Here is a 14,583-nt window from a genome sequence, read left to right on the forward strand (position 1 = left end):
GTAAAGTCTTGAAAGGCAACTCAGCGTTTACAAGTAAACAAAGGCAGAGAGCAAAGGAAGGGGTTTCAGTAAACCCAGGCACCCTTTCTTCCTGCTGTGACACTAAATTTACTGGATGAAAACAACCTCTTAAGATTCACGTTTTGATTCTGTTACTGCTTTCCTGTGTGCGGGCTGTCCCACTTCAGATGAGATTTATCCACTTCTTTAAATATTTAGTAGTCTAGCGTGGATGTTAATGACAGTCTGGCAGTGCTATTTTGAGAACTGCAACAATGATAGTAATTTTCAGTGTCAGATTCCTGCTTTGCAAGGGGAGAGCAGGCAGGGGAGGGGCGGAGGCGGAGACGCGGCTGCAGTCCTAATGGAGTTGCCGGCCGGCCGCGGGCCTGCCAGACAGATGGGTCATGAATACTGTCTAGACGCCCTGCCTGCGGAGCCTGGTCTCTGAGGACACGCACTGAGACGCCGGCTCGACTAACGGGAAAGTCAGGGCAGGCTCTATGTAATCAGACAGAAATCAATGCGCGCCGGCTTCCTGCGGGAGGGGGATGCGGGCGTGCGGTGGGGGAGAAAAGATGCCCTCTTTTTCAGGTCAGTTTTGTGCAAACTCGGCTAGTATGGGCGTTAGGGGTGCGAGCTGGGAGAGGTGCAGAGGATGGCGCTGTGGACTTGGGCCGTCCTCTACCGCCGGTTGCGGGGTGACCGCCCCAAGACAGACCCGGCCCTGGACAGCAGGCCGCAGGTGCGGGACCAGTGAGTCGTGTGTATTGCTGAGCCCCATGCTGCTCCAGTTGACACTGTCTGCCCTGACTATTGGTTTCTAGAGTTTAGTCTCTTAATTATAGAAGGTTTTAGAGACTCACCTGGCTGGCTTTCTTTTCTGCTGATTCTCTGAGCACCTTTCAGAGCTAGATCTTGTCACGGCAGCTCTAGCTAGTGGTACTAGAGGCAGGGAGCCCGCTTGGCCTCGCAGGGACGTGGGCACCTTCTGAGGGTCACTTTACACATGTGTGGGGCTTACAGGATGGAAGTAGTGCGTTTCTACCCATTGAGTGTGGTTGAATGGGGCAGGACATCCACAGCGGGAGCCCACTCTGCTCCACTGGGAGAGAGAGGCCTGGTTGCTGGACTTTAAGTCTATAGTCATGCATTAATATTTACCTCAAAAAAATTACCCAGAAGGGTCTACCGTAAATCTTGGAAGGGGCCCTCTTTGAGGAGTTGCAGAAATAGAGCTGAAATTCAGTCATCATAGCATGTGTCCTGTCCTGCAGAGGTGCAGTGACCCCATGGGCCTGACCCCAGAGTCAGCCACCTGGGCTTTTTCATTAATAGTTACGTCTCAGTGCAGACACCCGGGAAGGCTTTTAATTTGGAAAAAATCTTCCAGCAACCTAAATTTAGCAATAATTGTTTTTTCGCTCCTTCATCCATTCTTCTTGTGTCCTGAGAGTGAACAACAGAGGGGGAACTAGATGGTTTTTGCATCTTCCTGCCTGGAAAGGAAAAGATCAGAGATTAAAACATCTTGTAGCACAGGATCCCTGGAGAAGGAGGAATCAGAGCTCCAGGCAGTGAGCGGGCCGGCCTCCCAGGGCTGCTCTCAGATCTTTCCAGGCATCCCCAAGGCACAGCTGTCTTTCAGAAAGTCTTGTCTTTCCCTGAACTTCTTGCCTGCATCCTGTCAGCTCCATAGAGAGTGTGAATCTCCTCACTTTGGACAAGCTGAAGGGAGCAATGCCAGCTGACCACAGCCTGGGCGTCTGGAGGGTGAACCCCAACACACTGGTTCTGTCCACATCAGCAGACGTGGTGTACCTGAGTCAGCTCTCCTGGGCTTTCCTGGGGGAATGGGCTGGGACGGGGGTGTGGCCCCCTTTCTGGGGAGAGGCCCTGCCTCAGGTAGGCAGCACCTGTTCTGAAGGGGTGCCAGGGCATTTTGCTTCCTTTCTTCATCTCTCCATCTTCACTGTAGTTTCTGTGCTTCCTTTACTAACTTATTCTAAAAATGGGAGAAAAAGGAACTTGAACTAAACCTCTGACCCTTTTCTCCTTAGATCCCAAAGCAGGGAGGCACACGTTGCGGGGAGGTGGGGGAGACACAGGTACTGTTCCTGGGAAGGCGCCCAGACTGGCAGGCTCTCCCGCCGTCTGGGCTGGAAGCAAGCGGCTCTCCATGTGGCCGGAGGCGGGTGTGGCTGAGCGAGGCAGAGACAGTGATGTCCCTTCTTGAATTTGACATAGTTTCCACAGGACAACCAAGAAAATGCAACCCCTTCCTGTTACATGTGCTTGGGAGATAGAAATGCCAAGTCTGCTCCTTGGGGAGGCGACTGACCTGGATCTAAGTTCTTAAAAGCCGGTCTGACCTTAGAAGATGTCCTGAGGCATCTTCAACCCCATGAGGCTGCAGAAGCCATGGTGGCTGCCTCCTTAGGCCCTTGTGGTTTGGTGTTTGCTCTCATGTCAGGACCTTTAAGCTGGAGTGTAGGGAACCGTGGACAGTGCAGGTAGCATCTCCCAGAAAAACCAGGTGCCAGAAATGATTCATGTTCAGATTGTTGAAAAGAACAGGACAGGGAGCTGGAGAGTGCTCTAGAGAAAATGTGTTTGGGTGGTTACCTGTAGAAAATGGTGTCCAGCACATCCTTTGGGACTGTCTTGTGGAGAATGTTTCTGTGAGTGTTGGGTTTGTGAGGAGTATAGGGTGCAGGGTATGCAGGGAAGGTGGTGTGGGTGCAGGCATGCTGTATGGTCTCCATCTAATGCTAACCCACTGGCCTTGAGAAGATCCTCAAGGTTTTGGCAGTTTCTCCAGTGCTGGGTGTGGGACAGCACTGGTGGGTGGTGCCCAGGCAGACCCTGTTGTTGGGGTTGGGGTGTCTTGTAGAACTGTCTTTCCCAAGCAGCCTGACAGGTGGGGGAATTGGGAATTGGTCACGAAAAGCCAGCTTACTTGGAGATAAAGGCTGAGTTTAAGGAGCATTACTGGAGAGGTAAATTGGAGTCAGATTCTAGAAAATCAGGATATGAGGCTAAGCAGTTTTTATTCTCTTTTCTGAAGGAACTCATTGAAGATTTTAAAAAAAAGATTTATTTATTAATTTGATTTTTGGCTGCACCAGGTCTTCTTTGCGGCAAGGTCTTTCTCTAGTTGTGATGCGTGGGCTTCTTGCTGCAGTGGCTTCTCTTGTTATGGAGCACGGGCTCAGTAGTTGTGGCCCCAGGCTCTCGAGTGCAGGTTCAGTAATTGAGGAACATGGTCTTAGTTGCCCAAAGACGTGTGGAATCTTCCCAGACCAGGGATCGAACTGGTGTCCCCTGCACTGGCAGGCAGACTCTCAACCACCGGCCCACCAGGAAGCCCTGTTGAAGATTTTTGAGGAGGCAAGTGAGGCTGTGAGACGAGGCAGTTAACGTGGGCAAGTGCTAAGGAGCACCAGCTCTGAGCCCGTTTTACAGGCAGGGGAACATTGCGGAGGGAGAGCCCCTGGAAGGACGAGCCTTGCCCATGGAGCAGGTTGGCTTTAGGTGAACTTGCAGTTGCCTAAGGAGACAGCAGTGGAGGGGAGGGATTGGCTTTTCAGCAGATTTTGAAAAGAGTCTTATTGCTGTGATGATTATCACAATAAAATTTTGAAAGGAATGTGTGAAAGCACATCAGAAGATGGGTAGATGGGTAGTGAGAGCTGCCCCAGCTGGGGGGAGCCCCCTGCCTGCCTGCCCCTGGCAGTGTACAAGGCTTCCACATACTGCAGCTACCAAGGCAGCATGAAGTGGGCTTCACGGCTCCTTCCTGTTCTTGCTGAGAGGGGCATGGAGGAAACCCCAGCAGTTTACAGATTTACAGCCACCAGGACAGGCTGATGGAGGGAGGTCTGTGTGTGACCCGGGGTGTGTGAAGGGATGCAGGAGGCCAGTGCTGCCGCCCTCATGGGTCAGGGAGACTGGGGGGTGGGGAGCAGGATGAGAGATGGACTCTTTTTCTCCCAAACCTGGTAACATGGTTTCAGCGAAACCCTGATTTTCCCATCTCCAGCCTTAACCAGGTACGATGGACTAAGTGTAAATATTAATGAGCACAACAACAATACAACTGGCAGCAGCGCGAATGAATGTGGTCTCCTGCAGTAGAAATATTTACCCGATATGTCCTGCCAGTGAGAGAGATTTTGGCATTAAACCTAGACATTACCTCACTCTCCTGGGCAGACAGCCGACTTCAGTGCTAAGCAAGTCTGCAGAGTGAAGAGCTGCGTGTACCTGCCTGATTGGCTGCACAGCCCAGACTCTGGTGGGAAGTGATTTCTTTGAGTGTATCTGTCTGTCTGTCTGTCTGGGTCTTGCCCTTAGTTCCTTTCTTTGTTTCTCTAGCCCTCCATAGGGTTGTCATTGTCTATTTTCAGATTGCTGGGTTTTGTGTTTGTTTTTGTTAATCTTGAAGGGCACATTGTGAAAAGGTCTGCCAGCCAGGTGGGCAGGTATTAATACACACGGAAACCTGAAAGGTCAGAATTATCAGGAGGAAAAGTGAGGTACCTGTGTGTGTGTGTGTGCATGTGTGTGTGCAAATGTCCCCATACACAGGCACGCATGCCCTTCTTACTTATTAAGAGCCAGGAACTGGTAAATGAAACAGGGTTCTTGTTTTGTTGTGGTTTGTTTTAATTGATGATTAGTACAAGGGGATGTTCCGCAGTAAAGGATGTTTTAGTTCAAGATTAATGGCAACTAAAATAATATTTTGAAACATTTGAAGTTATACTAAAAATGTGGTTTTTGATACTTCTAAGAAAACATACTTGAAACCATCTATTCCACTGGCCTCAGATCTCTTTGAAATTAGTACTACATATAGTATAGAAGTTCTGGGTCAGCACAGGAGACAGATCTGGGCTGGAAAGTAAAGTCTTTGAGTTGAAAGTACTGGGAAGGCTTTGAGTTGTCACTAAAGTACCAAATATTCTTCCATAAGTTTCCATACAGGTTGTAGAGAACCACGCTGTCCGTCTACTGCTGAGACCAAGTCACCCTTTATTTTCCTTAAATCTTGACTCTCAGTTTTCATGTCGTTTAGGTTTTGTGCTGTTACTACTGAGTGACTTAGTTTTATCAGTTGGCTTAAAGTAGAAGTGCTTCCGTTTTCCTGTCTAATCTGGTCTTGAGCACTGGCTGTACCAGGCTAGTCCTTGCTCCCAGGATCAGCTTATTTGGTAACCTTGCTGTGATGCAGAATAAATGGGCCTCTGGTGCCACCACCAGGCAGCCCCTCAAGATGGATTATCCACAAAAGGTAGAAAGTCTCAACACCAGACCAGTTTCATACTGTGTAAATGATACTGTGCTTAGCAGCATGTCTGCACTTGATGGCCCTGAGGACTGAATTCCACCTAAGAAATCACCGTGTGTGTGAAGTGGTACTGGGGGCTGGGCACCGGCTAGAAGTCCTTGCCGGTCCTTGTCGACATCATTTAGGGGAGGCTTGCCCACAGTGGAAAGGGGTGGTGATGTGACGTCAGCCCAAAGCCATAGCCAGCTTCTTTATCGGGGGCCAAGATAACTTTACTTCTTTGAATGAGCCCAAGTTCATAAAAACCCAGCATTGAATCCTAGGGTGCTTTTGGTTTTAGTTTTGGAGTTTCAGTAATTTCAGGGTCCCCAGGAAGACATATTCCCATAAACTTCACTGGTCATAGAGAAACGTTACCAATGCCACTGTATGTTAACATTCAGGGCTGAAGAAGTGTGAAGGAGGCAGGTGGATGGAAGTGGAATAAGGACATTTGTTCAAGGAGTGCAGTGGTCAAGCAGCCAGATGACCTTGTAAACTGGGCTGATCTCACCCCAGATTTTGATGCTTATCACTTGGAGAGTGGTTTTATATTCCTGGAGAAGACTTGGCTGCTGGCAGGCTTGGCAGAAGCAGGGCAGAGGCGTGTTCATCAGTGTAACAACTTTAATAGCAGGAGTGCTTGTGAACATCCTGGCTTCCTAGTCACTCAGTGAAGCCCTCTTTGCTCCTGAGTTCTTACCAGGCAGGGCACGCTTGGCCCCAGGCCAGGGCCAGTGGATCCCATCCAGTGTGGGGACAGCAGAAGGAGCCCTTGATCAGGAGCTCTGAGACCCCCTGTCAAGTCTGTTGGCTGGAAGGCAGAACAGTGAAATAGAAGTGAGCTTCACTTTGCCAAATTAGTGTGCATCATGTTTGTCTTGGTTTTGGTCAATAACAGCTATTAATTCATCCATCATATTTTCTGAGCACCTGCTATGTGTTGGGGGTTCAGGGATAAACTGGTGAACAGGTCCTCTCTGACACTCTGTTCTAGTTACAGGCTTAAGTTTGGTGTCAGCCTGAAGAGCCTCTGACTGAATTGTGTACATTAATCTGCAGAGAGGGATATTTTTCTTAGCAGAGTTGATATTTCAGACTGATAATCCATCAGTCCACTTGGATATATTTTTGGTCTCCAACTATTGTCAAACATTTGATTGCTTAACTTTCCATGATTTCTTTGAAAGAGTAAGAAGGGAGGATAAAACAACATTGAAACTAGTAGATTTGGGGATTGTAGAACATCTCAAGGAGAAAGGCTTAATGGGAAAGAAAGTAGAAAGAATTAAGGATTTACATTTAGCTTATCTTAATTTTTCATGTTTTTTTTTTGGTGGGGAGCGGCACGGGGCACACACTGACTGAAACCACCCACCCTGGCCAGGCACCACAGTAACTATTTGCATGAGTTACTTTCTGACAGGAGGTCCTGGTAAGGAACTTGGAACTAATAAACCACCACCAACCAGAAGAGTTCGGGAAATGTCAAAAGGAGACACCACATGTCTGACCACCCCTCAGAATCCTTCTCACCGGCATCCATCTTGGCTGAGCGGTGTGTGCGCCACCAGGAAGGACCCTGAGTCAGAACGATTGGCCAAAGACAACCTGGAAACTAATCCCATCACCACAAAATCCAAGAGTGCAAGCCACATGGCAGAGCAGTCCTCCTGGATTTCCTTACCCTACTGCTCTCCTCCTGGTTGCCCCTTCCCAATAAAATCTCTTGCTTTGTCAGCACATGTCTCCTTGGACAGTTCATTTCCAATGTTAGACAAGAGCCCACTTTCAGGCCCTGGAAGGGGTTCCCCTTCCTGCAACAAAACCAGAGCATTTCCCCTTTATGCCTAGCAAGGTTTTACGAATCTGGGTTTAGTTCAAATATTGATTTTATTTATGAGTGGTACCCCAGTTGCCTGGGACTGTTGATGATTTGTTATTGTGCTATAATCCTTACCATGAAGTAGCATTCAGTATGTCTGAATTTATGTGATAAAGGCTTGAAGGTGTCTGTCTATAGCTGGAAGGAAGGAGAAAGAAGTGGGCTTTTTTTTGAATTGAGTTTAATGACTAACCTCAGTAGATGAGTGAGGTTCCACATTGGGAATTAAAAGGACTTCTCCATTTTTCTCTTGAACATCTTGTGTCTTTCCCTGAAGTGAGGGAGGCCCAAGGAAATGTGCTCATCTCTCTTAACTTGACTCTTAAGAGGCAAAGTACAATGATGCTGTGAAAACTATGAAACAGTTATTTAAAATGCAAGATTATTTAAAATTCATTTGATTTGAATGGTGCATGGGGTTGCTGCATCCTGTTTGTGTTTAGTTCACTGGAAGAGCTTCAGGTGCACCTCCTGACTCTCCTGTGGCCGGCCTTCCTTGCTTCCTGTGGGTTGTCAGAACTAGTCATTTCCTTCTGGTTTCTGCCACTGAAACACCTCATGGTTTTACACTTTGCTGCCTTCTTCACATTTTACGGATGCTTATTTCAAGGCAGTTCTTACCTGCGCTTTCCTATAACTCTCTTCCTAATGTAGCGTCCGCATGAATATATCAGTGCTTTTTAAAATCAAAGGGTGATTGCCTCACTGCAGGTCTGGGGATGTTTGGTAATTGGGCTTCCTGATGATGCTCCACATGTGTCAAACTTATTTTCAGAAAGCTGGTTAAATTTTTAATGCAGCCCATAGTTAAATCATCCTGTAAACAGAAATTTTATCTTTTTTTTATAAAGAAGAATGTTATTTACTTTTTTAATCTAAATAAATGAGAAGGTTTGCTTATTTTCCCTTGTAGTTTAGAGGAAAATACCTTGAAATAAGGAGGACTTGAAGAAAGAGGCCTAGAGGTTTTATAATCTTTCTTGAAGAAGAGCAGAAATGCTCTAGCTGCACCTCCAATGGTGGAGGCTGGAGTCAGATCCCTTCCCACGGGTCTGTCGAGCCACACTGCTCACACTGTCCATGGAGGGGTCCGGCATCTGGGTCCTCATCCTTTTTAGTTACATGTCACTTGGCTCCTTTAAAGGGAGGAACGGTAGGCAGAGAGACAAACATAGAAGTCTCTCTGATGAGTGTTGAGAAGCCACCCTGTCCACTGAACACTCTGGAGACTTCCCCAGAAGATTACTGCCTTTGCCCTTGACCATGGAGACTGTCACTGAGCAAATGAGTTTTAACCCTAACCTTGGCCCAGGAACAAGGAAATAAAATGAAACGGCCAGTTGCCAGTGGAGGTTATGTAAAACAGGGTTGGTTTTTGGTTTGGTTTGACTTTTTTGAGTTTTTGCACCAGATCTTTTTGATTGATTTGTATTTGCTTTTGGTTTTTTGTGTGTTTTTTTGTAAAAGATGTAAGTTCAAGAAAAACTGGTAAGAGACCTGGGCCAAGAAGCTGAGGATTCTGTAATTCTTTGTTTAGTTTGTGACCCCCACAGACTGCCAGGCTCCTCTGTCCATGGAATTTTCCAGGCAAGAAATATTGGAGTGGGTTGCCGTTCTTCTCCGGGGTTTGTCCCAATCTAGGGATCAAACCCTTGTCTCTTGTATCTCCTGCATTGGCAGGTGGATTCTTTGCCACTTGCAGCACCTAGGAGGCAAAGTGAATCTGTATATAAAATTGAGTCGATGTTAAGTAAACTCAGGCTTCCCTGGTAGGTCAGTTGGTAAAGAATCTGCCTGTTAATGCAGGAGACATAGGTTCAGTCATTGGGTTGGTAAAATCCCCTGGAGAATGAAATGGCAGTCCACTCCAGAATTCTTGCCTGGAGATTTCCATGGACAGAGGAGCCTGTCATGCTACAAACCAAGGAATCGTCCAGGCCAGAATACTAGAGTGGGTAGTCTTTTCCTTCTCTAGGGGATCTTCCCAACCTAGGGACTGAACCCAGGTCTCCCGCATTGCGAGCGGATTCCTTACCAGCTAATCTACAAGGGTTAGATTAAAGCGACTAAACAACAAATTGGCGTCTGGAGCAAAAATGCTACCCCTCTATGCCACCGGTAGGGGGCGTGTGTGCGCTGTGGGTACAGGACTGGCCCGGTCTGCTGCTGTCGAGGGCTGGCCCAACCCACTACTCATTTGACCTGCAGAGGTGCAGAGGGGGTGCAGGGCTGCGTGCTGGTGGGTCCCTGGATTAGAAACCCCAGGAAAGGAGCATTGAAGGAGCTGGGACTCCATTTCTCTTGACGCGGGCATCCCCTTCTCTTGAATTTACGCCACTTTGAATGGTTTCATTTGAAATTCTGGTTGGTGAGTATAGCTGTGCACTCTTGTGACTGTTTTTGTTATCTTGAAATGTGCTGGTGCTGGTAAGATTGCAAGATGATGACAGCACGCACAGACGTCTCTCAGCTACTGTGTCTCCCTTGATTAATCTCCTTTCTGTACTGACTTAGCTTCAGTTAAATCGTCCTCTGAGGTAAAAGGAAGGAAGCGTGTAGGATTTTATTTACTTGACTGGCATCCATTTAAAACACAGTGTGCTTTATACCTTAAAGTTGGAATTGCAGATTCTGGTCTTCTTTGAAAACTAGAACTGTTTGAAAAATTAACTTCCTGCACAAGCTGCTTGAGTGTAAGAGCAGGGTCTTAGGCTTGTTGGAAAACCCATCACTGTCCAGCAGTGGGTCCATGCTGAGTCCTGGGTGGCATCCTGGACAGAATACTGAGTGCTGCCTCTGCTGCAGTCAACCCCCGCCCCCCCCGCCCCGCCCCCGCCCCCCCCACCTCCACCCACCACAACCCCTCAACCCCCCCCGCCCCGCCCCCAACTAGAGCAACTTCCTGCATTTCCCCAGAGCAGGCAGCCACCTAGTTGAATTTGACTGTCATTGTAATGGGCTCCTGAGGCCGTCACCTTTGGGAGATGCCTGGTTGGGACAGCACAGTGGTGCCTCAGAAAAGCTGAGTTGAGAGGGAAAACGTTTGCCTTGAGGTGTAAAGGGAGGCACCATGCAAGCATTTAAAGACTAAGTTCCCTGCTGGCAGTTTTTAATGACCTGCTGATTTTATTAAACATTATAATAAGAAGTTGGAGTTTTGGGCACTGAAGGGCAGGAGGTTTTGTGAGTAAGATTCAGAAAGACCAATATTTCTGTTAAATTTATTTTAGTCACAGAGGTATTTGCGTTGAATAGCAAATATTGGTACCTAATTGTGTTTTTATGTGTCTGAGCAAAGAAAACTGAATTGCTGATGGGTCCATGGCGTGTGGGATCTCAGTTCCCCATTCAGGCATCGAACTCATGTCCCCTGCATTGCAAGGCAGATTCTTAATCACTGGACCATCGTGAAAGTCTCTTTTTTATTTACTTTATCATGTGGGTCAGTTAGGACTTACCCCATTTTAAAAATATTCTTAGGACAGGATGGAAAAATGATAAAAGGTTAGTATTTTGTTATTATGTATTTTTAGTAAATGTGCTGTTCTAGTTGAGTCTAAATATTTGTAGACCTGAAACAGTGTTAAAATTGTTTATGAATGGGAAACAGATGGAAGTAAAGATTCAGAGTTGGTGATTTGTTCAGTATCACTTAGCAGCATCAATATTTTTGTCCACAAATTAAGGTTTCCTGTGTTGTGCACATTGAAAATATTTGTCCACTGAAGCGTTTATGACCTTGTGTAAACACAAAGGCACTAGGACGTTTTGGTCGTTGCCAGGTTTGCAGTCCTTAATTTGGGGGTCTGGTGACAGAAAAGCATCTGAAGATGTGAGAAAAAGTGAATGTCGCTCAGTTGTGTCCAACTCTGCAACCCTATGGGCTATATCCAGGCCAGAACACTGAAGTGGGTAGCCTTTCCCTTCTCTAGTGGATCTTCCTGACCTAGGAATCAAACTGGGGTCTCCTGCATTGCAGGTGGCTTCTTCACCAACTTTGCTATCAGGGAAGCCCTGAAGATGTGAGACAAGAATTTAAAGTTCAGATCATGCAAATAATTACTTTCTAAGAAAGAACTCCTTTTAAGATCTAACTCAGTAGTTTATTTCTGTGTTAAGAGGCAGTTTGCAGACATACTTGAAGAGTATCATTCTTTAAAGTCTTTGAAGATGTGAGACAAGACTTGCTCCTCTGGCAGCAGGGAGCCCTGCAAAGAGCACTCCTGATACGTGACAGACATGATGCTGGGCCTTTGTGGTCTTCCTCCCCCAGACCCAGACCTGCAGTCTCATCACATGGGGGAAAATCAGACAAATCTCAGTCAAGAGGAATTCAACAAAATGCCTGACCATCACTCCGCAAGACTGCCAAGGTCATGAAAAACAAGGAAGTCTGAGAAACTCTCACAGCAGGGAACCTAAGGAGATGCGTGACTGCATGTAATGTGGTGTCCTGGGTGGGGTCCTAGAGCAGAAAGAGGACATTATGTAAGAAAGCAAATACAAATACACTGTGGACTGCAGGGGATTTTTCTTTGAGTTACAATCCATAAGAGGAAGGTTGACATCAGTCTTGCTGCCTTTCTGAGCTCATCATAGCATCCAGAGCAGCTGTGATGGGATCCACTGTGACCCACCACCGCCGCCTCATCTCCTCCTCCTCCTCACCTCCTCTTCTCCTTCTCCTCCATATCATCTTCATCTCCTCCTCTTCATCTCCTCTTCCTCATCTCTTCTACTCCTCTTCTGTGTTTTTAAACTGTTCTGCTAGATTACTTGTGATAAAATGTCTTGGTCTTTTCTTACCTGTGAGATGAAATATTAGATAAATAGATGATTTGGGGATTGCTATTTTCATTTGAAGTGGGCTGGAAGATAGCAGCCTTTAAGTATCTAAACTTTGTTGTATGTCTCAGGTGAATAGCAGTTGTTACCTTAGGACACAAAGAAATGTAAATAAGTTGTATTTGACTTGAAAAATTACTTGGTCTGTCCTAATAAGCAAGCCAGGCATGCCTCAGAAAAACTAACTGTATTCATACAAAGACACAGAATTACAAGTTGAGAGAGAAGCTTATAGGGTGTATATATATAGAGTGTGTGTGTGTGTGTATATATATATATATATATGTATATATATATATAATCTGACTTTATAGATGGAGTGAATCAAGACTTAGATGATGACTCAGAGCTCGTTTGACAGTTGTATTGTTTACTAAGAAGGTGGGTAAGTAGTTTTTTGTGTGTGGATTAGTCTCTTCCATTTTAGTAGCTTCATCAGTGTCTTCCTCGTGACTTTGTAATTTTAGAGAGAACGTAAGTCTGTGTTGAGCATTAGATTTATTACTCATCTGGCCTGAGGCTGATGGTCATTTTGGAAAGCATTCCTGCCCTACCTGGCCAGTCGCTGAGAGTGACAACTTGCATAAATTACCACAAATTGGGTAAAAACACCTGTTTTCTTTAGCATTAATGGATGTTGTTTTTCATCATTCATCATGTCCAGAAACTTGATTTAAGTATGAGTTATTTATTGTCACTTTGAATTTCTGAGACTACTGGCTATCATTTCTGGGCAGTCGGGGAACATTTTTAGTGAGCAGCATTTTCCTTCTTATGGTGGGTCCTCATTCTTTTTACATGTTCCAAGAGGCCACAGGGCCTCGCTGGAGTGAGTGTGTCTGAATTGGCAGAAATGAGATAGGTATAAACTCTGCTCTCAAGAACTTTGCTGTCCAGATAAGTATGTGTTTACTTGTACTGTATATCTCTTGAATTGTGTGAAATACAGAGGACAGGGGTAACGAGGATGCTCTGGGAGAGTTGGGCATGGTGCTTGGCTTTGCCTGAACAGATGGGCTTTTCACAAGAGGAGTTACAGGCCCAGATCAGATGGCCACGTAGGGTCTTGTAGCTGAGAGCAAGGATGGCTCCATGGAGCAGGTGGCCTAGAGGCTGGGTCTTCAGTGTCTGGAGGTTTCCAGAGGTGTGAGATGCCTTTGTGGAGAAAGGAATTTCAGCTGTTAAAGAAAGACATGCCAGTAGGAAAAGTTGAAATATATTTGGAAAATTCCATGATGGGGGATTGACTGTTGCTGAATCCTAGTCTTTGTAATAGATGAAGGGTGATACTGTTGATGTGATTTATGACTGTTATGGGGCCCTCACCCTGGCTGAGGTCGTGTATGTCAGTCAGCTCTCTTCACTGTAAAGTTACTCTCTTCCCGTTATTCGAAGAGAGCCACCCTTTAAGGGGTGACTGATGCTGTATAAAACATAGGTATTATTAACATATTGTGATAAAAACCAATCCATGAAAATCATGGATATTCCAGACCAGTTATCAGGCCTAGGAAAATGGCAAACAAATGCTAGACTTTACCTGCATTTTGAAAAAGATCCTCGTCTAAAGTTCACCTTCTCTGAAACTGGTACCTAAAGGTGGTTTCCTTTAGATGAGGTTTTAATAGGGAGACAAGAAGTAGTTAAGTGAGTTAAGAGGTTAACACTTGTCTTAGTGTCTGGTGTGAAGTCCTCACTCTGTAAATGTCAGGCAACACTTCCATCGTCACCATCTTCCTTGTCCTTGAATCACTGAAGATCCTGTACACCGGACACCAGTGCATCCAGATTCTTAACAACCAGTCTCATTATTTCCATGTTGAATTTGAATTTCTAAAAAAGTTTTAAGACAAAAAATTTAATCATTTTTCAAGGTATAACAAATTTCATTATTGAAATATAATGAATGGTTTTTGCGAACTTTGATTGTCTCTTTAAGAGGTGTTGGTGTGGGCTGCTCTGGGAGATCGCCTCTTGATTGCACTGTTGTCAGTTCCTAAGCAACCACTGCCAAATTTGTCTGCACGTCACACAATTTGTTTGTTATCCAAGCTGTTTGGAATTCTTACCCTTGTACCAAAATAGACCAGGGAGGATGGAGCAGGACTGTACCGTGGCAGTGGGGTGCATTCAAGCATCCCTTCCGGAGGCGTCTCTCTGGCAGGAGAAAACAAGAAGCAGTGAGTCCTCACGAGGAGGAAGACTCCTGAAAGACCACCCAGGATGGGGCCTATCTGTGGCCCTGCTTCTCCGTTCTCCCTGGCTGCTCTGGCCAGCAGGGCAGGCAGTTGAAGCAGGTCAGAGGTGCTACTGCTGGAGAATGTGATCGCCTCCATGGTTGCCAAGGCCACTGAGGGTTATTACTGTGGATGAAAGGAACACTTGAGTCCTGATGGTGATCCCCAGTCATTAATGACTGTAAAGGTCTCTTGAAAGAAAGAGAGAATCCCTACTTTGATTTTTCCTCAATAAATAACTGTTGACTAATTAATAACAAACTGTTTCTCCAGCCCAATTAGAA

General features: G+C 46.0%; 1 protein-coding gene and 1 long non-coding RNA gene across 11 annotated transcripts in view; both read left to right on the top strand.

Moving 5' to 3' along the window:
• LDLRAD4 (low density lipoprotein receptor class A domain containing 4) overlaps window positions 1-14,583 on the top strand; it is a 180,760-nt gene that overhangs the window by 134,388 nt on the left and 31,789 nt on the right. The gene's annotated exons all lie outside the window — the stretch shown is intronic.
• Window positions 601-7,077, top strand: LOC139179316 (uncharacterized). Its single transcript, XR_011563674.1, has 2 exons — window positions 601-745; window positions 6,759-7,077. It is a non-coding gene; the product is annotated as an uncharacterized lncRNA (long non-coding RNA).

This window comes from Bos indicus, chromosome 24 (assembly GCF_029378745.1).
Source record: "Bos indicus isolate NIAB-ARS_2022 breed Sahiwal x Tharparkar chromosome 24, NIAB-ARS_B.indTharparkar_mat_pri_1.0, whole genome shotgun sequence".
Taxonomy (NCBI): domain Eukaryota; kingdom Metazoa; phylum Chordata; class Mammalia; order Artiodactyla; family Bovidae; genus Bos; species Bos indicus.